The sequence below is a fragment of the Cyprinodon tularosa genome, unplaced genomic scaffold, assembly GCF_016077235.1.
Source record: "Cyprinodon tularosa strain WSP-4 unplaced genomic scaffold, ASM1607723v1 ctg266, whole genome shotgun sequence".
NCBI lineage: Eukaryota > Metazoa > Chordata > Actinopteri > Cyprinodontiformes > Cyprinodontidae > Cyprinodon > Cyprinodon tularosa.
The window spans coordinates 699,122-724,367 of NW_024038970.1; the positions used below are offsets into that span (position 1 = coordinate 699,122).

Genomic DNA, 25,246 nt, shown 5'->3' on the forward strand with positions numbered 1-25,246 from the left:
GGGGCCCTCTGAATTGAGAGGACAACACATAAAACAGACCCATTATCCAGATAGAGAAATGTTAATAGAATAGACATCCATTATCTGTTCTAGGTTGTGTCCCTCTCTTCTTGTCCCTTTTCTTCTTGTTTTCCTCTCTATGTTTTGTACTCAGCTGACTTTTCATGCTGTCTCTAAAGGAATGAAAGATTTTTTCCAAGCACTAAGCTCACTTAGCTGATTGCTCCTTCCTGTGTTTCCAAAAAGGCCAAAGTAAATAACCCAGTCCTTCTTTTCACTGTAGACAAGCCATGATCTGCTTCTCTGTTCTCCATTTTTCATTTGGATGAAATAATAGCTGCATGAATCATGACAGCAGACAAGATAGAGGAGAGCAGGAGGCGGGGTTACCAATCTACTCGCTCTGGAGAGCAGAGTTCGCTGCTTTTAGATGTTGTCTCCAAAGTCTCCAGTAGCAGAAAAAAGTCTCTAGATTTGGCACTAGGAGCTTTTTAGAAATCAAAGTTCTAGAGGGGTCTGAAAAGTGGCTAAATATAGCGACTAAAGCGCTAAGTTGGCAACACTGCTCTTTGCATGGTTTGTTTTCAAATGGTTTGCTGCTGTCTGTTTGGACCTTTCTGAACATGTGCAGCAAATGGACTGATCCAATATGGTGGACCCTGAAGGAGGGGGCAGAGACACACTTATTATGATTAATTATAAGCTTTCTGATGGCATTTTAGTGAAAAACATAATGTGAACAAATTAGGAATAGTTGTATTAATCATACATGTATACAGAGTTATATGGGGCCCCCAGGAACTTGGGGCCTTAGGCAGCTGCCTAGTATTGCTTAATGGTAAATTCCCCCCTGTCTTTCAGTTACAGACATGTTTTAAAGTCTACTAGTTACTAAATTACTTGTTGATTATTTCAATAATTGGTTAATCATAATTAATTGTTTCAGGCCCAATGAAAAGTTTTGCAGCTAAAACAGGAAATGAACTATTTAAACTCACACTTCTAAACAGGTTTGGATCATTTTCCCCCTGAATCAAGCGGCTAGTTGAGAGGAAAACAAAAGGCTTTAGTTATGGCTCCCATCCCCTCACACAGAGGTCTGATTGATGTGCAGCTACCCTCTGCTGGAAAAAGCTGGCAGCTCCCCTCCTGGATTTTTCCAGCATGATGTAATGTTTTGGTGATTCTTGAAGCATAATGCTGAGAGCAGTGACAGTCAAAACTAAAGAAACATCCTTCCCTTTAAGAAGGTGAACTCCGCTCTCTTCTCAGGCGGATCATTTATGCTTCACAGACCATACAGCCTCTCTCAGTCCCCAAAACAAAGTATTGTCAGCTTTGACATGTGTGAGAACATTTGACTCTCCGTGTTCTCAAGTTGCAGACATAAAATAAGGCCTATCCATTTGTGGGAAAAAAAAGAACTTATCTCTGCTGGGCAGCCGTACTGTGCAGAGAAAGACACAACAGCTTGTAGAGGTGTAAACGAGGAGCGCTGCGCACACATCATGAAACACAGCCTTCTCTGTTAGCCCAGATCTATTTTTATCCTGGATCACATATCACGTCTGGCTCCTTTGTTCAATGCTGTGGGATATTTGGGAACACTCTGATATCTCTCAGAGAGTGAAGGAAGTCAATGAGATGTGGAGCGTCTCTGTGAAAACCAATACGCTCTTTCAGGAGAGTGTAAGGTGAAGTAAAAGCCAGCCCTCTTCCCGGCGGTGTGCTCTACTATTCCAGATTAACGTACGTTACTACCCCACACTCTCACCAGGGGAGATCACCACTGCAGGAAAATGCATGTTGGTCACCTTGTAATAAGACTCTCATTTAGAATATAGCATCAGTAAAACCTGGTTTATGCTCAGAAACCAGGTCGTCTGCGTGTCTGTCGCAGTTAACGGACTTATGCCCCGCTCCCTTTTGCAGACACTCTGATGCACCTCTGCAAAATTGTAGGTGACCGCAGACAGCAGGGCTCTGATTGGTCAATTCTCCATCTGCTCTACACTATGCCTATTTCCTGTTTGGTACCTAACTGCAGAAACTCTGCTGTAGTGCCGTCCACAACGCCTGGCACACCTCGGACACTGTCCCAGACACCGTGCAGGATGCTAGTTTGTAGCTCTGTGTGACGGTCTGTTGGTTTGCACCTGAAGCCAAGGTACGCTAGCCTCGTGAGACCATCCTGATCTTGCGAGCTTTCAAGATTTCACTCGCTAATCAGTCTGGAGACTCTCCGTTGAAGAAAATTTGGAGCCGTTCACCAAACGAACGTCCAATCAGCGTTGGCTTTGAGGCGGGTTGAGGCGTGACGCAACGAGAAGCGCGACAGTTCAGTCTAAAGAACATGGCGGCTTCAGCCGATGAAACTAGCGTTAGCGTGGCTATCAGCAAGTTTTATCGGAATTAAAGAGTATTTCTTCACTGAAAGAAGAGCAAAACACTGCTCTGGAGGCTTTTCTCAGAGGAAAAGATGTTTTTGCTCTTCTCCCGACTGGTTTCGGCAAGAGTAGCCTGGCTGTTAGTACGCATATGCTTCGTTGATCTGATTGGTTTATTTGGCCCGTCTATCACCAACCAATAACCAGTATTTTCGCCCCTTCCCAAAACTACTTCAACGGAAGGTTTCCAGATGGATATGAGGAGCAAATCCATCTGGCGGAGTCAGGTTAAAGGTACGCAGCGCCACGGCCAGTCTATGGGGAACACTCACAGGTGAACTGTGCATCCGGCGTTGGATGAGGGGTTATAGGGCCTGATTATACTCCAGAGAGCATACTGACAGACAGAAATGGGTGTGTTTTTTTTTTATCTTAAATACAAAATGTTTTTATATTTATTTACAATTTTGGTATTATTCCTGCTCTAAATGGTTCGCTCTGTCAGCTAAAGGCATGTTTCAGTGTCTCTACACTCCAGTTAACGATTAATCGATTACTGAATTAGTTGATGAGTATTTGATCTATCGATTGTCGATTAGTTGTTTCAGCCCTAAATAAAAAAAAATGTACAGTTCTTTTTTTAGTAATTTACTTTAAATATGTCACAACAAAAGAGCTTTTCAAATAATTTACTAAATATATGAGTTAAATTTTCTTTTTCTGTCACTCTCCTGGTCCTCCATATAAAAGGTCATATGACTCTTAGAATATCTTCCTTCCTCCTAACAGTTAATCTGTCACTTAAAACCCTGTTTTTCTGCAGAGGTTGAGGTGGTGACAGAGCGAAGCAGGTGACTGCTTCCCTACAGAAGGTTCAGAAACAGCCTCCTCTGTCTAACAGTAGTACTTTGCACCATGCAGAGTAAAAATACTAATTCCATTGGTAAACTATCTCATTTACCTACTCAGATTAAGGGTAAAAACACTTATTTCAAGACATTTTTACTTATTTGTAGCTCGTTTTTTCCAGTTTAAGAAATGTTCACTGGAAAAATGATCTAGAAAAAGTACAAATGTCTTACATTAAGTGTATTTAACCTTAATTTGAGAAGGTAAATGAGATAGTTTGTCAATGGAATGAGCATTTTTACTCTTAAAATAAGATAAATAGATAATATGCGCTTGAAATAGGCCAATGCAATAGTTTTTTTCTTATTTTAAGTGTAAATTGTGTCGTTCCATTGGCAAAATGTTTCTTTTACCTCCTCACTCCAAGACCCAATGCATTCCAATGCAAGTCAGATAAAATGACTTATCTAGATTTATATTTTTTCCACTGTTCATGTTTTTCTCTCTCAGTTATCTCAATGGTGGAGCCCCAGAATAAGCAGGGTTACAATGATGACAGTAGCTCCTTTTCTCTCATTCAGAGAAGACGGTTGGAAAGTGATTTGTGGAGTTGAGAGAGTGAAAGCCCACAGACTCCCATCCTGCTGAGTTTGTTTGGGTTGGGCTCTGATTCTCCCTATTCAGTCAGTTTCTGCTCAACTGTTTTCCTCTGATTCTTATGCAGCTATGAATGTGGCGGGGTGGGGGTGACAGAGGGGAGTGGGTAGCGCAGGAATTCACGCTGGGTTGGCTCATCTTGGATTTTGCTCCTTCACCATTTCCACCCCTGCTAGGCTTTGATAATAGTTTCGCTTTGTTTGAGAAAAGCTGCACAAAAACTCTTGTTTTTCGAGCATTAAAAGACCTGGAAGTTATGTCCCTGTTTTTCTCCACCGCCAGAGTTCATTCATTCACTTCTCAGGGCCCCAATCTGCTTTTATTTTTAGCCAGAATCCATCAGGGCTGACAAGTTAAGGGCAGCATTCCAGGTCTTTTCCACAAAGTCGTCCTCTTCTGCTCTGCTGACAGCAAACTCAGCACAGCCCCTTACTCAAAGCCCGAGGATTGTTGAGTCATGTGAGATCATGTACACAGAAACACGGGAGAGGTGGGGGTTGGAAGGTGGAGGCAGCAACAGGCCAGCTTGGTAGAGGTGGTGGGTGGAGCCGCGGAGCAGACTAAAAACCAGAGGCCAGCAGACGTGAGAACATGCTGCTGCTAGCTTTGTATAAGGTAATGTTGGGGTGGGACGCGTCCACAGATTTATTTTAATACACTTACAGCCTTGGCTGGCAGTGGGGGAAGGGATGTGGAGACTGCCAGTTCATCAGAAACCCACTGTCACACCTCGGACAGGGCAGGACTTATTAGTTGACAAAGTCACCACAGAGGAATAAAAAAAGCACCAGAAGAGGCAAGTTTGGTTCAAAGTTTGGACTTTTCATCTGCATGATGTGGATTGCTGTTATTGCTGCTGGGTCTCAGCTGAACAGCTTCCTGTCACACATGCATGCTCTGAATGCGTTTCCTCACCAAAAAAAAGCTTTGATTACTGAATAATCCAGCCTATTTGAAACAGAAGTAATGTGGTTTGGTTTGGAAAGAATTAAGAATGTAGCCTTGATTTCTTTTTCTTTCTTTTTTTTTTTTGCACAAAATATGACAAAAGAAGAGATTTGTAATAAAAAATAACATATTATCTCCTTACACATAAGCCCCATTTACACTACCCTTATGAAACTGTGCCAAGAGTGGACAGCGCGCGGTAACTGAGATAACTGTTGAGAGTACAGTAGTAGCCATTCAGAATGTCCCCACCTTCCTTGGTTGGTCCTTGGCTGGTCCTTGGCTGGTCCTTGACTGGTCCTTGGTTGGACCTTGGCTGGTCCCTGGCTGATCCTTGGTTGGTCCTTTGCTGGACCTTGGCTAGTCCTTGGTTGGACCTTGGCTGGTCCCTGGCTGGTCCTTGGTTGGTCCTTTGCTGGTCATTGGTTGGTCCTTGGTTGGTCCTTGGTTGGACCTTGGCTGGTCCCTGGTTGGTCCTTGGCTGGTCATTGGTTGGTCCTTGGTTGGTCCTTGGTTGGACCTTGGCTGGTCCTTGGTTGGTCCTTGGCTGGTCCTTGGCTGGTCCTGGGCTGGTCCCTGGCTGGACCTTGGCTGGTGCTTGGCTGGTCATTGGTTGGTCCCTGGCTGGACCTTGGATGGTCCTTGGATGGTCCCTGGTTGGTCCTTGGTTGGTCCTTTGTTGGTCATTGGTTGGTCCTTTTCTGGTCATTGGTTGGTCCTTGGTTGGACCTTGGATGGTCCTTGGCTGGTCATTGGTTGGTCCCTGGCTGGACCTTGGATGGTCCTTGGCTGGTCATTGGTTGGTCCCTGGCTGGACCTTGGCTGGTCCTTGGATGGTCCCTGGTTGGTCCTTGGTTGGTCCTTTGTTGGTCATTGGTTGGTCCTTTTCTGGTCATTGGTTGGTCCTTGGTTGGTCCTTGGTTGGACCTTGGCTGGTCCCTGGCTGGACCTTGCTGGTGCTTGGCTGGTCATTGGTTGGTCCCTGGCTGGACCTTGGATGGTCCTTGGCTGGTCATTGGTTGGTCCCTGGCTGGACCTTGGCTGGTCCTTGGATGGCCCTTGGCTGGTCCTTGGTTGGTCCTTGGCTCGTCATTGGTTGGTCCTTGGCTGGTCCTTGGTTGGCCCTTGGCTGGTCCTTGGCTGGTCCCTGGCTGGTCCTTGGCTGGTCCTTTGGTGGACCTTGGCTGGTCCTTGGTTGTTCCTTGGCTGGTCATTGGTTGGTCCTTTGTTGGACCTTGGCTGGTCCTTGGTTGGTCCTTGGCTGGTTCTTGGCTGGTCCTTGGCTGGTCCTTGGCTGGTCCTTGGTTGGTCCTCCATAATCAGGACATATCAGACATTCATAAAAATACTGGCTTCCTACCGTGCCACATGATTTCCAGTGATGATTCTGCTTAGCAATTCAATTCAATTATATTCAATTCAGCACTTTACAGTTCAACCAGATGATACAGTCAGATTGATTCCAAGTTTTCTATCTAAGGAAAACCAGTTGATTGCTCATTGACTCTTCAGCAATCCCTCACACTAAGCATGCTTGTAGCGACAGTGGAGAGGAAAAGAGTGGAGAGGAGCAGAACACCTTCCACAGGCAGCCCTGCTGGTTTCATTTCATTCACCACTGGTAACAAGTTGGAGTTGGAGAGCAAAAGGCTGTGCTGCATTTTAAGTTTTAGCGGTTTTACAGAAAACTTTGCAGGATGCAGAAGCTTTGTTTGTTAATGACCAAAGGTGGCTTAAAGAGGCTCCTAAGCCTTCAGGGTAAAGAGCTTGGAGGAGGTGGGGGCCGATGTCTCCTCTTCTTTCTGTATGGACTATATGGACTTGTTTCCTCAGAGCGCTGGCCCTGCAATAGGCAAGCAGCCTGACCAGGATGTTTTCCACCCCGACCGACCGTCCCTCATGGTCACATTCATCTCCACCACGTCCCCCCGAAGCCCACCAAGCAGATCCATGCAAATCCAAGACAGTCAAAATCTACAATAATAGTTTTTGCCCATAAGAATCTTAGCTGCAAAGGTATTTTTAATTTTTTTTCCATCTTAACCCCAAATCTGCTGCTTTTTCTCTTTTTTTAATGTAAGCGAAGGAAACCAAAGGGAAATTACTTGTTTGTGTGCCAAACATGGCGAATAAAGATGATTCCGATTCTATTTTTTTATTTTATTTTATCTTTATTGATTCTTAAGAAAGTATCATCTACAAAAAGTTAGGCCACAATGTCACAAGATTAATTACATTTGAAATAAGGTGGACAAGTAGGACATTGTATATCAGTCTAAACAATAATACAACCTCAAACCCCGATAAAGATTATAAAGCAAGAAGTAAAGAGTGTGAAAGATGAAACAAAAACAATGAGAAACATAGTATAAAATAATTATGAAATATGGCTGTCATAGGAGAGTATATTGTCAAGGAAATTTATTGAGTTAGGTCTCTAAAAATGATCTTTTAAATCATGTACGGCTGGAAGCCTTCTACACCAAACCAAGCTTCTGCCGCCCTGGCGTCCTCTTCCACAACATCTTCATCCCCGCTTTCCTCCTCTAAATAAAAAATGGATGACGGAGGAGACACTAAACTCTCCTCCTCTTGCATGTTTCCTCTGTCCATAGCGTTCCTTGACAGTGTCTTTGCTAAGTGCTACTTGGTCCCAATGGAATTTCCATGAACTGGTTAGCAAGATGCTTCCGACAACCAAACTTGCTTGCAAACCTTCCACCATAACAACCCCGCCCCCTTGATAATCGACCAATAACATTCGCTTTATTCACTCGTGTAAAGTCGGGCACCACTCAGGAGAATTCGGAAATGCAACGGTTGGAACAGCCGCTTCCGTACGACTTTAAGTTGTATATAGTCTACCCAAATCTGCCACCACTGACTGAATTGTTCAGTCTTGTGCACTGAAAAAAAAAATATATAACCGCTTTGGGCATTTACTTCATCATATTAAGTTACTTCAACACAGTTGTTTTAACATTTAAATGCCGAAAACAGTTGCATTATTTTTTTCAGTGTGTTTCAGAGAGGCTGTTATTCTTTCCATTTTATATACGTTACATGTTATACTGATTCTAAATCTAAAAAAAAAGAAAAATCTTGTAAAAATAGATAGAAATAGGTAGAAGTTGGGGGTCATTGTTTTGTTGGCTTATTTCTGTACTGCAGCCCTGCACTAGTCACCATGGAAACCATTATGTGGGGCAGCCGGCAGTGAAGCACTATAGAAACCTCCTTGGAATATATTAATAGCTCCAAAGCCCCCCTCTCTCCTCACCTTCAACCTCCCATCATTGTCTTGGAGCCAGTTTACCTCAGGCTGCGTTCTCAGGAATTTTAGGCCACAGCGCTGGAATGTTGAATCCATGGCTTATTTCATGCAAACAACAAATTTAGGCTCCAGTTTTATAAATGATGCATATTCTAAGTTTTTTATGTACTTGCAAAAAGAGGAAAAGAATCTTAACCTCTGTCAGAAGGGTCCTGCAGAGCTAAACACTGATTGCCTGATGCTGCAAAAACCATGCAGGACGAAGCATTCCTTTGCAATGGTTATGCTGAGACACAAATGTTGCTGAGAAAAATGCTGCTGGTTCATTTTCAATCAAACTGTCAGGCTGTGTTATTACCTTCCTGCACACAGCTATTTTCTATCGGGGTTCTTGCTGGCAACAATCGAACCCAAAACATTCAGCGTCTTGCCTGTTCTCAGAGGCATTGACTGAAATGCAATTTAGTTGTTTCTGTTATGCAGCTCAGCTTTTAAAGAAAAAGAGGCTTCCTAGAGATCTACTCTCCCATCTGGCTGACATGATTAGCAAAGCTGAGGCAGATGGTGCCATGGCCAGATTCTGCATTGCTTCAGGGGTGTAATAATATAAACACTGGCAGTGACGGGCACATCCACGGCTGAATAGGAGTGAGAAAGCTGCTCTGCTGTGCTGCAGATTGAGGCCCGTTTCTCTCACAGTGTTTTTGATGGTGGATTAAGGTGGGCAATACGCTCTCCTCCTCCTTTTAATCCACAGCGAACGCAAGAAAAAGTGAATGAAGCACACAATAGTCCGATCCCCTCCCCGACTGCTCTCAGTGATGGCGGAGGGTCTGGAAATATTGACACAGAGAGCAGCGCCTGAGAGCCCAGGAATCCCCCTGAGAAGACTGGGCGGGAGGGTGAGGTGGACCCTTGGAATGCACTGCAAGGAGTTAATCACTTATTTACAAGCTGAACTCGGTGAACCCGGCCTGACTCAGCCACTTCCACCCCGGCCAGTCTGGCTCACCTCTCCCTCCCTCCCACCCGACTCTGTTTTGTTCCTCACACAAGGCTGGAGCTCCCCATGGCTCGCCCCACCCCTTCATCCGCTTATTGACAGGCATGTCACATTCATGCCCCTCATTGGCCAGAAACTTAACCTCTGCTTCAGGCAGCCTAATCCGGCCTCCACGCGACCCCGGTCACCCCGCCGCTCTGCGAGGGCTGCAAGCGTTCAGGTCATGAGCTCATGACAAGTAGAAAAACAAATGTCAGTGGGAAGCTGCAGTGAAGCAGGGGAGAGGAACTATTGTTCATACTTTGATATATAACATTCAGGAGTCATGGAGGAATTTTGATCTGACAGCTCCCATCAGAGGCGGTTCTACACTGGGGCCAACAGGGGCCTGGCCCCTGTACTGAAAACACACAACAAAGTTGATGCAATTAGCAGATGCATTTTTAAAACATTCTTTATGTAGATCTGATAGTTTAACTAAATCAATTTCTAATGATCATATGCAATGAAAAAAGAAACGTTTACTGATTTGTACCTTTGACCGATTCAATATTTTGCCTGAACAATTTACTTTAATAATTATTTAGAAATTGCAAGCAGCTTCAGAAATGATCACAGTTTTTTTCCATTAGATCAAGTGTGCAACCTGGGTTTTATGGCTCATTTATAATACTAAGCACTCTCTTCCCAGGTTTTCTTGTGTGTGTGCATGTTTGAGTTATTCTTTAGTTCTATTCCAGCAGCATCGTTAACCGATTAAAAATCATTGGGGTCCGAATAAAAAAAATCATCACCCAGTAAAGATCCAGAGACATTGTTAATTAAAATCTGTTACTTTAAACTGAACTTCACACCGAAATAAAATGAGGTTTTTATGCATCCATGAGATACATTGACTTTTTAAATAACAAATATAAAAAAAATTGAATATTTTTTCCATTTCAAAATCTAAAGTGTTTATTTGAAGTAGAGAACAACAATCGTTCAGTTTGGTTTATAGACAATATCCTGATTATCATATTTTATCAAACCCCTGAACTGATCGTTTGTTATTTTCTTTCTTCTTTCTGTCTTAATGTTGGCAGTGGGCTTTAGGCTGCCCTGCAAGGCTTTAAACCTGGGTTTGAATGGAGACTAAGCCATTCTCAAGCACATATCAAGGAGCTCATTCTGAGCCTGGATCCAGATTTATTGTTGATTCTGTTAATGGTGGAGAATCCTGCTTCACAGCAGCAGGTTGAGCCAAACATCCTCTAAATGTTCAGGGTCATCTTTGAGCACCATTTCACTTTTCTTTCACCAGTTCACCGCAGTTCTTCCAGCAGTCCACACTTTCTCTGCTCTCTTTTTCTCATGGTCTTCTCCTTCTTTCCCATCGCCCGGCTTGCCACAGGTTTGCCTGCTGTGTCTAAAAGTAGCAGCAGCAGCAACCCAGACTGACAGCAGCTCATTGGATCATTTGGATCATGTGCAGCCTGGTGCCGTATTAAGAGGAGAAGCGGCGCAAGTGAAGTTAGACAGTGCTGTCGGACAACAAGCAGTAATTTATAAAATTTTTAAACCAGGTTGGGTTCAGATCAGCCAGCAGGTGGGTCCGGATCCAGACCGTGGTCCACTAATCCGTGACCTCTGGTCTAGAAACAGCACTGGCTCCCATAAAGTGCTAACTCATTTTCTCTGAAGGTTTAAGGCGCGCATCTCCTTTCATCTGTCCTGGCTGATCTGTAATCAGGTTACAGCTTTAAAGATCGTTGGTCGGTGTGAACTGCAGTCCTAGCAAAGGTCAAAGAAACCACTTTCAGGCGTCCTTGTGTGTCAGCAGGACTGCCTGTGTTGAAAGTGTCCAAAAAAGGTCAGATCTTGTGTAAAAGAGCAGAAACTGTCAGCTGTGTCAGTCATTATGAGTCAGTGTTAAAGTTTGCCTTTTCCTCTAACTTTTTTCTTTAATAGTGAGCGGTAACAAGGGTATTACACTTGAAATGGTTGAACTGTAAAGTGCCTTGAGATGACATGTGTTGTGAATTTGGCGCTATATAAATAAACTGAATTGAACTGAATTGAATTTGAGTACTAAAACTTATAGCTACAGCTTTTCCATCAAACAAATAATACATCAATAGAACATCAATGTTGGTGCAGAATAAAAGTATTAATTCTACTGAATTATTTTATGAATAATGATTGGTCCATAATATATTAATCCTCAGTTCTGTTTACTATGCCAACATCATCACAAAAATAGAAAAGGTCTGTTAAAATCGTGGGACCTTTGTGGCGTCAATGTTGGCTACATATTACGGGTTTTTTCTCTGGCCAGAAGTTTGATGGCAAATCCTCCCTCTTCAAGTTGGCGATCCAACGACCAACCCGTCCGTTCACTGGGACAACAATTATTAAGGGAAAAATTCTTAAATTATGTGTATTTGAGCAGGTAAATTAGATAGTTTGCCAATGGAATTAGTATTTTTATTCTTAAAATAGGATTATCAGATAACATACATTTGAAATAAAACTATTTGTTGTTCCATTGGCAATGGTCACCAGACTTTGGCTGAGTTCTTCTGTCAACGTTTCGACACAAACTCCTGGATAGGTGTCAAAACGTTTTCAAAAACCCAAACAAAAGTCTGGTTTTCTTAAATCTAAACCTGATCTGTGGTCTCTGTGACCCAAAGGCAAGAGAGAGAAAAGATTATCCAGTTCATCTCCACGTGTAGCGGCCCTAATAAAACCAGGTTAGGACCTGAGCACTTGATCAAGGATGGATGAGTCTGCAGCACATCTGGAGCAGTAGCTACAGACTTCAACCTAATTTGGTTTGTTTGTTTTCCTGAAGAAAACTCATAAACCTCAACATAAAATTCACAGTGAAATGACTGTTTATTTCAAACCAAATTAACTTTCAGTTTCAGTTCCCTGTTGCCTAAATGGAGTATCAGCGTCATCCCTTGGTTAGATGTGTGCGGCGAAGCTGCGCCTCAAACGTGAATGTTCCAGATGTTTATGAAGTGACCAGCAGCTGTGTTTCCTCCTCCTTTTTTTTTTTTTTTTGACCACTTTATTTAAAATATGAAAGCTGCCTGTTTTAATGTTGAATACCTCAGCAGTTCAATGACAGACAGTTGGCAATGATTAATCTTTCTGGCTTCACATGTAAAACTGGCCCGGCCTGGTAAAACACCTCACTGCAGATTCAAAGCAGGGTAAAGTACCAGCCTGGCTGCCGTTGCACTATTAGTCACGCTTACGTCATAATATTCTCTTTCATGTTTTGCTTCCATGAACTCAGATACCTAAGTCTGGCTCCCTGGCATTCATGGTCATTAACTTTGCTTTTTTTTCTCCTCAGAAAAAAAGTCCAGGTTCAGCTGTTGTTGGAGTTCCTTCCTCTTACAGTGGCGGTTCTAGACCAAATATACCAGGGGGCCAGGAGGGGGCCTGCATTGTTTTCATGGGGGCACAGAAAAGCATGAAATAAAAACAGGGCAAGGGATTCAAATATATTAATATAATTGCATGAAGTGAAATCTATTAGGTTTAATTAAAATTATATGTCTTAGGACATTAATAATTTTACATATTTTTAACTTAAGTTAAAATTACCGTTTCCTATAAAGTCTGAATTAGAACTCAAGAAAAACTGATAAATTCACCTGTAAAAATTAGATGAAAACTTGGATCCTATCTCAATACCACTGAAACTATCATCTTATTGGTTTTAAAGCTACAGTGTGTAATAATTACAGGGATATACAGTCAGAAATGTAATATATTATACATAACTATGTTATTTATCATCATCTACGAGCTCAGCCTCTTAACCTTAATATTTGCGTTGCCTTAGAATTCGTTATTTATAATTACATAGGAGCGGGTCTCGCAGCCATGGAGGCAGACATCTTTGCGCTACGGCAGCGCAGAGCCAACAAACTAGCGATTGCGAGATCGCCCATTACGCTCGAAAGTAACTACGGCAAGTTGAGAGAGATGAACTGAGACGGTACTGAACACACAGACTAATGAAATACTATCTGTAAAATTATCTATGTAAACAAACCTCATCACTTGAGAAGGTAGGTGATGCGGACGTCGGGGAAGACATTTTGTCCCGTAACGCTCGTCGTACTGTTGGGGGGGAGAAGCGTTGGGGGGGGGATGTTCATGTTGCTGCGGTCTGTAGTCTGGACGTTAGATGTCGCTGAAAATTACACACTGTAGCTTTAAATAATTAGTAAAACAGAATTTATAAGAAAACAAATGAAATAGATCCAAAGAACCCGTCAGTAACCATGTCTGTTCCAGCGCATATCATCAGTAGAATTTATTTTTATTATGTCTTTAGTACAGGGGCCCCTGTCTAGAACCGCCCATGGCTGTTTATCAATCTGTCACACTTGGAGTCTTTTAGAAAAATCTTTTTATCAATTTGTGTGGTATTACTTGGACAGATTTATGTGAATGGGTTTTAATGTGACGATACTTTGTACTGAACTGGATTATGGAGCCAATATGTTGCTGCGTGTACACTCAGAAACAATCAATAACAAGAACTAGTCCTCCTTTGACAGTGATGTCATTCTACACTCCGATCAATAATGCTTCCTAGAATCATGATTGAGAAGGTTTCCTTTGCTCTTTAATTTATTATTTTTTACTGCTGCATCCAGTAGGGCATAAATAAATGCAATGTTTCAGCACATCTGCTGTCATTGTGATTACTGAGAGCATTTCAAGGACTACCTGTGAAGGACAGGGTGTCTTAGGGCTGCAACTAATGATTATTTTTTATTATTAATTATTTTTTTCGATGATTTGATTCATAATCTGACAGCAAAAGGTTCCTTAAAGAACATTTTTTACGAAATTAAACTTGCTGCGATGGACTGGCGACCTGTCCAGAGTGTGCTCCGCCTCTCACCCAATGACCGTTGGAAACAGGCACCAGCACCCCTCATGACCCCACTCGGGACAAGCGTGTTAGAAAATGAATGGATGGATGGAAATTAAACTGAAACTAAACTAAAATGTTTCCACTTGGTGAGTTTTGTATAGAGAATATTGACAGGAGAAAAAGTTTTAGTTTTCTTAAATGCAAAATATTTACATATTATTTTCTACAGTTTGTGTCACTCTTCCCAGTGCAACTGGATGAGTAGTACACTGGAAAAATTATCTAGAATGAAGTAAAGATTTCTCAAATTAAGTGTATTTAGCCTTAATTTGAGTAAGCAGATTGCCAATGGAATTAGTATTTTTACTCTTAAAATAAGATATTTAGATCAAATGTACTTGAAATAAGACAATGTAATTGTGTTTCCTTATTTTAAGGCCAAATTGTCTTGTTCCATTGGTGAAATGTCCCTTTTACCAACTCAATTCAAGAACAAATGCGCTTACTTTAAGAAATGATGACTTATCCAGATTTTGAAGTGTTTTGCTCTCTTGTTGAAGAACAATGGAGTTGGACATCTGCAGCATTCAGTCTGTATTCCCCTCCTCACCGATCGTCGGATTTGATCCAGATGTTAAGATCCTGGAATCAATTGTCTGAAATAACCATCGACTGTTCCTTCACTGCTAGAGGACTTTAAGGATTTCCAGTCTTAGGAATAATCTAGTAGTTGTTGGAATACTTGCTTGGGAATTAGTTGGATTCTGGGTAATCTGTCACCAGATTCACCTGCATTGTTTCATTAACAGGTGAAATAAAATGGATTATTTGACAATTTAAAAAGTTGTATTTTGTGGCCAATATTTTTGTTTTTCATTATGTGATTTTGATGATAGATAAATTGTCATAAAGACTGTGGTGACCCTTTTAATTCTTAATTAGTTTCATCTTCATTTCTATAGACACTACAACATATTGTGATAAAGTTCCCAAAGAATCAAAATAAAAGTCCTAATGATTGATTGATTGATCTATTGATTTTAGAGTTTGTGACTCTGTTATGTTTTTACAGGTTTTCTTGTGGTTAGTTTGGAAATATACCTTTTTTCTTCAGAGCTTGGGGACTTGGTCAGGGTGGGGTATTCAAGCTCTGTTTTGAAGGTTCTAGATGTCTCTCTGCTCCATCAACGTCTGCATGAAATGATTGCATTCTCTCCTCAGCAGCAACCAAGGGCTGCTTTGGCCAGTTAATTATCTATTTGTTTAGGTCAGGTGTGTGGAGGCAAAAACATGCCTAAAACATGGAGGACTAGGTTGAACACCACTGCTTTAAAGGCAAACTACCAGCTACCTTCTCTCTGCCTGACATCATGACCTAGGTAAAAACACTTAAGCTAGCCACATCTGAAATTTGAAACTTGTACTCTGCTTTGTGGACATCAGCAAAATAGTTTGATTATGGGACGCAAGAGTAGAGATTTAGTCTTAGTATCCAATCTGAAAATGGAATTGAACAAAGAAAATTGGACAGAGGCTCCCAGCATCTCTATAGAGGAGGTCAAAGAGTTGGGGTCCTGTCCAGGATATACATATAGAAAATACCCAGTTTTTAAAATGGAAAAAATGCCTTTTAAGTAATTGGCTTTCTCTTTAGTTAGAAAGCTTGCAAAAAATCTGAGAAATACACTCTAATCTATGTAAAACTGCCAAATATATTCAGAGCATTTTTGTATGAAAGTTACTAAAACAGTAAATGATGAAGAGATCAAGATGTAAATTCTTAGAGGCACTTTGAAAGATGCTTACCTTAATGTGTGACATTGGTTCAACTTAGTCCAGCTGCAGGATTGACAGGTTACATCTGTCAACTTGTTAGTTTAACAGCACAACCTGTGCTAACTTGTCCCCTCCCAGGCAGTTTATGTTTGTGCAGGTGGAACCGTTTTCTCTGTCTGCTCAGCCAATGCTGTTCAAAGGTATGACCCTGTGGTGTAAAGTCACTGCTGATGCCAACAGTGAGGGAGAATAACTTTCCTTTCTACTCCATTTAGCATTCATACCATGTTTTGGAAGCAGTGACCTCTGAAAATGAAGCTTGTTGTGTGGAACAGTCAGGGGCACAAATGCCCATGCTCTGTCCTGGCCTCCCTGTGCTTCAGACAGGTTTTCAGGTGACAGGCTTAATGTGCAGAGCTACTGGGAGAACTGGGGATGAACCAAATGGAGATAAGCCACACAGATAAAATCAGAGTGTAACCAATAAACTTCCTCGCTTTGCCTCTCATTTTATTATACTGTTTTGTATTGTCGTTTAATAACTACTGGAAATGAAGTTATGATTCGAATTATACCACTGAATTAAGACACTTACTAGATATTAGATGTAATTTTGAAGAAAAAAGTCCTCTGATTACTTTGATCATAACTAGATATAAATACACTGTGAAAAGAATCCATAACCTTGTTTTTACTGACATCTAGTTACTCTCAAATATTTTATCAAATTAAAAATGATAATAAGGGGATTCCTTTCAGAAAGTTTCTTTCTTAAGTTCCAAAGTCTGAACATTTTTCCTTAGTTTTTGGTATACTTGCTGAATAAACTGTAAAACTGTAGTTAAACGTTTGTGGGATTTTACCTTAAAAAAAAAAGAAAAGAAAAAGATAGACTTAATTGTTCCTGTATATCAATTCAATTCAGTTTATTTCTATAGCTCCAATTCACAACACGTCATCTCAGATTGATTCAAAGTTTTCTATCTAAGGAAAACCAGTTGATTGCATCGACTTATTGACTCAAAGGCAATGATGAAATAGGGGTCCCTATGTACTCCAGCAGTCTAAGCCTACAGTAGCATAACTATAGAGATAGATCAGGATAACCTGAGCCACTCACTCAACTGTAAGCTTTATCAAAAAGGAAAGTTTGTAACTCTGTTGTATCTTAGAGTGTCATTATCCATTCTTTGGTATCTTTCCTGGAACAAGACGCCCATATAGGACCACACTGCCAACTATTCTCCATGGACATTATTCTCCAGTGTACAAACTTCCCCATTTTTCCTCCATCATCAGGATCATTTAATTCAGTTTTAGCTTCATCGGACCAGAATTGTCTCCAAATATTAACGTTTTCTGCTGTGGGTGTGTTTACTAGGGTGTGTACCAATGTGGTGCGGGTGTGTACATCGATAGGAACCTGGGGCCCTAGCCAACTGCCTAATATTGCCTAATGGTAAATCCCCCCCCTGCCTATCAGAATGTCAACAGGTCGTCTAATTTCAATATTTTCTGTTTGGTAAAATTCTATTTTTAATTCAAATGCCTGTGTTGTATTAATGCAAATGTTGAGTTGGATGATGTTGACCATTTTAATAATGGAAAATGTACACACTTTTGTCTGTCTAGATATGTTGCTGTTCCTCCAACATATTTTTCCCTCTATTCTGATTGCACACCAAAATTTGTGGAGGTTTATTATTCTGATGGCCGATGGTCGTAGCTGATTTTCATTAGCTATTTCCTCCCTTGATGTTTTAGAAACAGAAGCAGGGTTTAGGAAGTGTTGTCTTTCTCAGAAGCTAACAGAGCTTCATATTCTAACATGGGATTTTCCCAAACACTTTGAGTTCTGAACAAATCTTCAATTTCCCCTTTTGAATATAGATGTGTAATAACATTATATGTCAGTAGGCAAGGAGTGGAAACAGATTTTCTCCAGCCCTTCTATCAGTTTTTTTTTTTTTTTTTTTTTTTTTTTACAGTGTCCTGTCTGGCGATTTGGCAATAGGAATAATTGTCTTGATGCCAAAAAGAGCCCAACAGATTTCACTTTCACAAGTGGAGCAGTAAGGCTATCGCCATAGTGTTTAGCTTGATTTATGCATATAAATTGCTTTATCATAATTATGCAGGGAGTTTTACAGATTATATGGACACTGCGATGTAAGCAGAACAGGAAAGGAAAAAGAGAAAGAAAAGATGAAAGAAAGAGGAGATAAAAGGGAGATAATGATAAAACATCTTCAGTCTGCTTCATCACCTGCGAAGAGATGTAAAAAGAACAGCACAACCAACAGACATGGTATCAGATATACAATAAAGTATCACCTAGATACTGTATAAGTGATGAAGTATAAGTAGTATTATTTAATCTGACATGTACTCTGTGTTACCTGATAAGATAAGAATATGGGCTTTCTGTATAGAAGTGAAACTCTAAGTACCTGGAACCAAGCACTTGTAGTTGTTTGTGAAAGTGCACTTGTGCATGTAAAGTTTATCCAAAGGAAAAATGCTTAATAGTGGTTGTGAAGAGCCGAAGACGCGCCCCAACAGAACACAGAGTCTGGTGCCGGGAGACCCAAAGCCCCAGACAATCACGTCTTCCCACCCTAGTGCCCCCACTCACACCACACAGCCTCTGTAAAGATGAGCAAAAAAAAACAAAACCACAGACGCATATTCACACATAACACTCAGATCCAATAATCCCAGGACCAAGAACCCAGCGGCACTTGTGGTTGGTCCCGGGATTATCGGATGACCCAATAAGTGAACCTTATTGGGGGGGGGGGGGGGGGCGGCGGTAACACCACCACACCAGCCCATCTCGTTCCTGCTTCGGGCCCGGTCCCACACCTGGACCAGACCACCCCCAGCAAAACACCCCCGGGTATCGGGGCCCACATGCTCCGCACAGGCCACCCAAACAGAGCCCCCCGACCCCCCCAACTAATTCACCCAGCCACTTCCTCCCCTCAATTGCTACACGCCCCTCCCTCAACCCTCCTTTTGGGAGAGCAGAAGTGACAGCCCGGGCCCCAGCAGGCCACCCAGGCCCCGCAGCAGCCCCCCACCAAGACCACGGACCAGGGGGCTCGCTCTTCCTCCAGGCCCCAGACTCCGGGAGGCAGCCGAGGAACAGGGGTGTGAGAAGACCCCGACCCTCCCTGCGCCTGCTCGAATGTGGTGTTGTTGGGTGTTGCTCTCAGGTGTACTTAAAACTGGGAGTACCAAAAGGGGGTGTCCAGCAAAGTCTGCCCCCCCTCCGGAAGATAGGTCGTGCCAGCGCACCCCCCCCAAATCGACAACCCAGTACCCTCAATGTCCAAATGCTTGCAGTTTAGCATGCAAGTTAGAGCTCATTTAGTGTCTCCTCATCTTTGTTTGTTTTTTTTTTTTTGTTCTGCTTGTTTGGATTTCCAACTCCAGAGCAAAAAGTAGGTCATGAATTTTGGCCGAGGTAAAGCATGAGGCAGCAGTTCGCAGGACCGACCCAGTGAGAGCAGTTTTCAGGAAGCTTGTTGCAGAGAAGACGTTAAACACAGGAGTTCCTGTTTGACATCTGTTTGCAGCAGCCAGCCTCCCAGCCGGGGCCTTTAACCCGCCACACGAGCTCAGAGGCCTCATTCATGGAGCCGCTCCCTCAGCCAGGTTTGTCGGTTTAACTGCTATGTGACCCCTCTCCCTCCCCTTAATTCCTAGAAACCCCAAAAATCGGATGACGCATCTGTGTTGGATTGTGTGCCCACAATAACAAAACCCTGACTGATAAAATCAGGACAGACAGGTTCTTGCACACCGCTCTCATGCTAGACTGCAGACCCCCGGGGCTGGGAATAATTAACCAGGAGAAGGTTTTTGGGCTAGATGACCGCTCACTGTGGAAAATTACATTCTGGCATTTAACAACAAAAGAGTCTGAAATTTGCTGTTTGACTGGATGTTTGGTTGAAAGAAAACTTCTCCAGTCATGGGTAAACAACTGCATCTGCACATGTTGAGGTTTGTGGTTTTGCCAGGCAGTTTAGAGATAGTGCAAATTTGTTTTGTCCACCACCTCTGCTGCCGTTCCACGGGCTTCCCTACGCACACATGTTGGTGTTATTTTTAGCTCCAGGAGATACTGTGACCCTCCAGATATCACAGGCTCCAGCATCCGCCTACTACACCTTGCTTCACTTGAAACCCTAGATAGGCTGAGCCCAGAGCTGATGTCAGAGGCAAGGCGAGCTGTTGACAGAGTCCTGGCAGAGGGCCAGCAGAGCACAGGAAGAGCCGGTGAGCCCTGTTCCTGTGTCACACAGCCAGACTGTCAGAGATTGTCCCTCTGTCCCATCGCATCTTATCAGAGATATCATCCAGGATAGAGAGAGAAGCTGTTGCTCGTCTCATGGTCAGTGGTCAGTTTACTTTCCAAAACCAGACCAGAGGAAAATTGATTTTTAAAAGCTGACTATGTGCTGAGGACAGCTTTAAACCTCTAGATGCTGACTGCAGCAGGAAAAAGCTGATTGACAAAATGGACAATAATATATAACTCCACACAGAAAGCTGATGAAACAGCAGAAAACCTTTAGCTAGTCGGTTTACACAGCAAAAATCTAAAGAAGTCATTTTTTCTTAGAATAAGTGCATTTTTTCTTGAATTGAGGAGGTAAGTGAGACTCTTTGGCAACAGAACAAGACAATTTACATTTAAAATAAGAAAAAACATTTGCAATGTCTTATTTCAAGTGCATATTATCTAATTAGAGTAAATAATACTCATTCCATTGGCAGATAATTTTATTTACCTGCTCAAATTAAGGGTAAATACACTTAATTATGAATTTGTTACTTATTTCTAGATTGTTTCTTCAATTCAGTTCAATTCATTATACTTTTTTATCCTGAAGGAAAATTCAGTTTCCCTGAAACGCTGTTTTTGTAGTGTTTAGTCTTTCGCAGCATGTGAGGGATTGCTGCAGAGTCAACAGCATTATGCATGACAATACCTTCTGTCTCTTACCCCATTTCCACTACCCTTTTAAAACCGTACGAGATCAGTCTGAGTTGGCTTCAGGCGGATAGTCGCATCATCGATGAACTACTGAAGCATCAGTCTGATCATCAAACAATGTTTTAGATGTAAAGGGTCAAATTAAAAGGCTATTTTAAGGTATTTTTCTGTAAAAAATGTACAGAAAGTCTCTTTACGAGTCATGTTTTCCTGAAAATTGGAGACAGCAATCCTTATTTTTTTAAGTTTCATGACAAAATAACATTAATCAGAGCAAAACATATATTATTGTTTGTTTTAGAGATGATTATAGCCCAATTTTCACCACCCTTTGAAACTGTGCTGAGATTGGTCCGAGCACGGTAACCAAGGTAACTGTTGAGTGTAAATGGCACGAACAACTGAACCGGACCGTGCTAGACACAACTGAACCGCTCTAAACTGGTACTAGTTCATCAGTAGGGCTCGGCATGGTTCAGTTCTGGCTCGGTTCTCTGATAACAAAGATCGCATGAGCTGAACGCCTCATGTTCTTACAGTCAGCCTTCATAATCAGGACATTTCAGACATTGATGAAAATCCCAGCTTCTCTACTGTCCCGCACGATTTCCACACTGGGAAAATTATCTAGAAATAAGTAAAAATTTCTTAAATCAAGTGTATTTCCCTTTAATCTGAGCAGGTAAATGAGATAGTTTGCCAATGGAATGAGTATTTTTACTCTTGAAATAAGATAATTAGATAAAATGCACTTGAAATAAAACAATGCAATTGTGTTTTCTTATTTTTAATGTAAATTGTTCAATCGGCAAAATGTCTCTTTTACCTCCTCGATCCAAGAACAAATTAACTTATTTTTTTTTTAAATGACTTATCTAGATTTGGATTTTTCCCAGTGTAGTACCATAGATCGCCAGTAGGAGGCGAGGAACCGTGCGAGGAACGGTTAACTGATCCAGGCTTTGTCTGAACTCCGCATGGATCGGTTTCAGAGGGGTGGCTTCTAGAAGCTCATCCTGATGAATAAACGAATCTACAAAGCCAATGACTGGATGCCATCAGCTGCTTTTCCTCAATGGAAAACTTTGAACCAATCTGCCTGAATAATTTTATCACCTGAGGTGCCATCTGATGGCGGGCTGTGAATTACCGTTATAGAAATGAACTGAAATGGAAATGAAGTTTGGCCTTAGTCTTTTTGGATCATCTGTTTTATGACACACACCAACCAAAAAGAACCCTTAAATGAGGGGGATTGCTCCAGCAAGGTGTCTGGCTCATTAGGTTGTTAGGAGTCCAATGGGAGAGAAACAGATAGAGAGGCAGAAACTGTCCCTGCGTCAGTTTGTTGTTACAGGTAGGAGTTTGAACAGCTTCTGATCAGGATGTGTGGACTCAGCAGAGATGTTAGCTGCTTGTTTTTGTCCCTAAACTGGTACAGGTTGTGAATTTTATTTTATTGCTCATCACAGTTTTCTAGCTGAGCCAAACCTCGCAGAGATAGATGTTCACCAAGCAGACTAAATGATGGTGTGTAGAAGATGGCCTGCAGCTCCTGTGGGATGTTTTGGATTCCTCTCCTAAACAATATCAGGGTGAACCCTGAGTCATCTCTCAGAAGGTATTCTTCACAGGATCACCTCACTACTTCACACTTGGCCCACAGTGACAGCCCATCCTTTCTTCTCAGGGTCATGTCTACCTCCTGAGGCGTGTCACTCTCTCTGAGCTGATCACACAGTGCGAAACACAAGTCAATAACACAGGTTAACCCTTTATAGGGCAAGTTAGCATTTTTCATCACTTGCATACCCCTTACAAATGGAGCCCCCCCACCCCGGCCGCCACCAAGGTTATGTTGTACCAAAAAAAATTTGTTTCTTTCACTCTCAGAGTGTTTTTCATGAATTTCCTCTAGAATCACTTTTGTTATTTTTCTTAATATATTTGGGCAAGTTGGCGTTTCTTGTTATTACATTGAGATTAATTTCCATCAAAATATCCAGATTTTTTTTGAATGTTACAAAGGTAATAAGGTCTTGTCATGGATTCCAGTAACACGATTGGCTTGAAATGTTGATTTTCAAACTATTTCACCCTATAAACGGTTAAAGGTATAATCTAAAAGCAAATTGTGATTTAAATCCATTTAGAAGCTTATTTGATGTCTCACAGTCAAGAAACAATAAAAAAAAAACTAGTATGTCGTATTCATGGTCTAATGGTTTGTGCTGATGATTCTTCTGACTCTAAAACAAACATTAAGCCTCAATCTGATTAATATTGATATATTAAGATATTTTAATATTTTTTCATCTGAAGTGATTTCATAGAAACCATCCGTTGGAAAATGTACAGCAATATGATTGTATTTAGATATACGAGTTTAGGAATGAGACACCATCTCATTCATAAATTCATGGTTTTCTCCAAATTAGTCACATCTACAGATTATAGATCTGTAGAAAGATGCCATCGTTTAGAAGGGAAATGCTGTATAGATATCATAAGTTATTTTTCTGGTTCTGCTGGAGGTTTTTTCCTCTCATCTGAAGGCACTTTATAATTCACCCAGATCATCCAGTCAGATTGATTCAAAGTTTTCTATCTAAGGAAAACCAGTTGATTGCATCAACTCATTGACTCTTCAGCAATCCCTCACACTAAGCATGCTTGTAGCGACAGTGGAGAGGAAAAACTCCCATTTAACAAGGAGAGTTTTAAGCCTAGCCTTAAAAGTAGACAGGGTGTCTGCCTCACGGACTAAAACTGGTAGTTGGTTCCACAGGAGAGGAGCCTGATAACTAGAAGATCTGCCTCCCATTCTACTTTTAGAAATTCTAGGAACCACTAGTAAACCTGCAGATTGAGAGCGAAGTGAAGCCAGGATAGAAGAGATATGATCTCTCTTTTTAATTTTCATCAGAATATCTATAATTTTAGATAAAGAAATCTTTAGTACGCTGCACTGACTGTAATGTCTTCATGGTTGCTTGTTTTGCTGAATGATGAACAGTTGAGCATGACGCATTAGATAAAAAAAAGTCCTTTAGCCCACTTCCCTCCACAGCAGAGGCAGATATTTTGCAGTTTGGAATATAATACCGTCGATAAGTTCAAACCCTGCACTTTTTCCTATGTGGAAACAATGAGTGGTTGTAAGCTTAGCCTACATTTCCCCTGATTTTTTTTCTTCTTTTAAGGGGGAGGGGTGGAGTGTTCTTGTGGTGATTCAATTTTTCCACTTACTGTAAATCTCCTTTTAGCTCTTGATTCTCTCTGAGTAATTAGTTCTCCCTTAACGTTGTGCATGGCTTTATGCTGCTCATGTTCACCATTATAATGGTGGTTTCTACTGTGCATCCATTCAGCGTACTGGGCTGTCTGAACTCAGCCACTTTAATCAAGGCTCTGCTACTAAAACTATTTCCCCAGAAGCCAGAAAAGACGCTCCGCTCTATGAAATCACACAGATCTTCAGAACATGAGCCCTGCAGAAACAGCTCTACCATGAGTAGAAGATGAGGAGGATTCAGAGAGAAAAAACTAATACAAGTTAGTTGGCAGTGAGATGAGAGTTAGCAGTGTCTGCGGCTCAGCGCTCCAGAGTGAGATCAGACTAATCAATAGCGTGGAGGACGTGGAGACGAGCAGAGTGACATCAATATGAGGCGCAGGGCTATCTGTGCTGCTGTCCAGCCTCCTCTGTCGGAGTAAACTGTGGCTCCCCTGGGAGAAAAGATTCATTGATGAGTCTCTTCATCCTCCTGCCTCTAAATGCTGTCAGGCATAGCAGACTAACTGGCTGCCAGCAGACCTGGGCTGTTGGATGAAAGAAGCTATAGCGGCGCTATACGACGGTGTAGGTACCGGATCTGCTCTGGCCTGGTGCATGCCAATGACCTTACGATATATGATTGGCGGAATGTTGCCCAGACAGTGATAAAAACAATGCAGCGTCCATGTTAGAGTGTCTTAATGACCGATTAAGTTTTACCTGATTGATAACAAAGTTGAAAAAATCTGTTTATTGTGATCAAAGTAACTGCACTGGAAAAACGATCTGTAAATAAGAAAAAAAAACTAAATTAAGTGTATTTACCCTTAATTTGAGTAGGTAAATAGGAAGATGTGTCGATGGAATGAGTATTTTTACTCTTATAAAAAGATAATTAGGTAAAATGCACTTGAAATATGACAATGCAATTGTGTTTTGTTATTTAAATTTAAATTGTCTTGTTCCATTGGCAAAATGTCTCTTTTACCTCCTCAGTCTGAGAACAAATGTACATATTTTCCGGAAAACTGACTTCTCTAGATTTAGATTTTTTCCAGTGTTAGACCATGATATAAAGGGGGAGAGCTGGGTGTCACTACGTGATCTGTCCCGGAAGCACGATCCGTCCTGTGCATGTGCAAACAAAATAACTTCCGGGTAGGCAATACTTTTTTT

The 25,246-nt window shown here is 41.6% G+C and overlaps 1 protein-coding gene across 3 annotated transcripts in view; it reads left to right on the forward strand.

The window, feature by feature from the left end:
• bach2b (BTB and CNC homology 1, basic leucine zipper transcription factor 2b) overlaps positions 1-25,246 on the forward strand; it is a 114,546-nt gene that overhangs the window by 23,529 nt on the left and 65,771 nt on the right. The window contains exon 1 of one of the 3 annotated variants that reach the window (XM_038289221.1): positions 4,495-4,689. The exons of the other annotated variants lie outside the window; for them this stretch is intronic. The gene's annotated coding sequence lies outside the window, so the exon portion shown is untranslated. Of the gene's footprint in view, positions 1-4,494; positions 4,690-25,246 lie in introns of those variants that run through there. 3 annotated transcript variants of the gene reach the window in all.